Genomic DNA, 2,116 nt, shown 5'->3' with positions numbered 1-2,116 from the left:
ACCCCGAGTTCATCCCCAATATCAAAATATAAATAAAATTTAAAAATAAAGTTGAATAGCCTGGCCTAACCTGCTGTGCCTGGGAAATAAACATTTGTGGCTAAGTATGTCGCGTACAATCGAGGTTCTTTCCTCATAGACCACAGCAGCAACCTCTCCACTAGGAGACCCCTCAGGGTCTCACAGTGTCAGGCCCTGAGCTGATTCTCACGGCTGCCCTGAGGGGGCCTCTTCTTTTAGTCCTGGGAAAATCAGACAAAGTAGGGCTCATTTTGCTTGCCATGGAACTCCTGTCCCCCGGACTCCTGTCTAAAGGACAGGCCAGTCAGAAAAACTACAGGCTGAAAATTTTAAATTATTTGTCAGATTGGAGTTTTATGATTATTCAGGGGCAACAGCAATAAATGGCTTTCGTCTCTAGGGATGTGAGTGGCGAGTATAGGCACTGTGGAGTGAGAATGAGGAACGATCTCTTGTTTTCTGTCCGTCTTTACTGGTAACTATTAACTGTTGAAACTTTTGGCATGTATTTTTCTAACGGGTGGTCTCTTGGGTCAAATTTCCAGGAATTTGCTTGGTATTGGGTCACATGGAAGAATATGAGATCCTGTTCACAAAGTCCTGGATTTGTCTATTTGAAGGAACAGGAAATGGACTTCACTTGGAGCAAGATAGATGAGGCTGAGGTTTTTATTAATGGGGATTTTTTTTTTTTTCCTTTTCAGTACTAAGGATTGAACCCAGGACATTTTCATTGCGCTAACAACCTCACCGCCCCCCACCACCACACCCCTTTAGAGACAAAGTCTCACTAAATCGCTAAACTGCCCAGGCTGAGCTCAAATTCGGTGATCCTCATACCTCGTCTCCCGGAGTGCTGCTATTACAGGCTAGTGGAATAATTTTTAATATTTACTCTATAAAACCTTGAAAGATAAAAATGTCTGGGGACAGATTTAGGCATGTGAGATCGTGTTGAACAAATCTGTGAAGGAGATACAACTAACTGTTGTAGTCGGGGTTTGCAAGGGAGTAGATTTCATACAGGACACATAATATATAGGATTATTTTATAATATTCACCCAAAAAGTCAAATGAGAGGGATGCAAGAGAACTGTCCACACACTAGAAACCCAAAGAATCCAGCCAAGGGCCTGGACCCCATGGCAATGTCCCGCATAAGTCCAGCTGAAGGCCTGGAGCCCAAGGCAGTGTCCTCCACGAGTCCAGCCAGAAGCTTAGAGCCCATGGCGATGTCTCTTGCTTGTCCTTAGGGAGGATCTGCACCAGGAAGGCCCAAAGGCCAGAGGTGGAAGCTAGAAAGTCTTTGGCAGGGTGAAGGATCTGTGCCACCAGGCTGAGGGATCTACACTGGAGCCCAGAAGCCATGTTCAAGAGAAGACCAGAGCACCCCCGATGAGAACAGCAGCCATCTTTGGTGACAGCAAGGACAGGAGCTCCTCTGTCATGAGAACAGCCGAGTTCATAGCAGGAAAACCCTGTCAAGCTTCTCAAAGAAAATCAACAGCATGAAATTTTTCCCTCTAGTTCTCCTCTTACGGAGTTGGCAATAATTCTCAAGTGGGTCTTCCACGCCCAAAGCCACACGCAGTTAGGCTGGACGTTCCAAGTTGACCATTAGCTAGCCCACCACAGTGACCGCTAAGTACTCTAAAATAAGATTCCGATCGTTGAAAGAGTTTGAAAACTTGAAACGGAGCAAGAGTGCATAGCGATGAAACTACATTTCCCAAGGGGCCTCGCGCGTGAATCTCCGCACCCGCTAGGTCTATTCGCGGCGAAGCACGCTGGGAAATGTAGTGCTATAAGCCGTCCTGCACGTGACGCTTGTGGAGGGAGGCGAGAGCGCGCTGCCAGGGGCGGGACGAGGTCCGGAACCGAGGTACCAGCTGCGCTTCCCCTCACAGTTTGGCTTGTGCGGTGGGGAGGGCTTCCGTCATCTATGGCCAACCGTGTAATGAGCTGGCTCGAGTTCAGGCGCTGGGAAGTCCGGGCGGGGGAAACTCATGGATGCCCCGTCCAAATTCTCTGCAGCCGGGCGGGGCGCAGGCGAAGGTGCCAAAGTTGGGGGCCGGAGCTCGCGCCCTGCGCCCC

General features: G+C 49.0%; 1 protein-coding gene across 1 annotated transcript in view; it reads left to right on the top strand.

The window, feature by feature from the left end:
• The first annotated feature begins 1,828 nt into the window (after positions 1–1,828).
• Positions 1,829–2,116, top strand: part of Rab29 (RAB29, member RAS oncogene family) — a 5,576-nt gene continuing 5,288 nt past the window's right edge. Inside the window, exon 1 of the mRNA XM_010613075.2 lies at positions 1,829–1,904. The gene's annotated coding sequence lies outside the window, so the exon portion shown is untranslated. The remainder of the gene's footprint in view (positions 1,905–2,116) is intronic.

The sequence above is a fragment of the Fukomys damarensis genome, unplaced genomic scaffold (genome assembly GCF_012274545.1).
Source record: "Fukomys damarensis isolate Sample0158 unplaced genomic scaffold, DMR_v1.0_HiC HiC_scaffold_11, whole genome shotgun sequence".
NCBI lineage: Eukaryota > Metazoa > Chordata > Mammalia > Rodentia > Bathyergidae > Fukomys > Fukomys damarensis.
The sequence above is the reverse complement of the archived record's forward strand: the minus strand, read 5'-3'. Positions and strand labels throughout refer to the sequence as shown.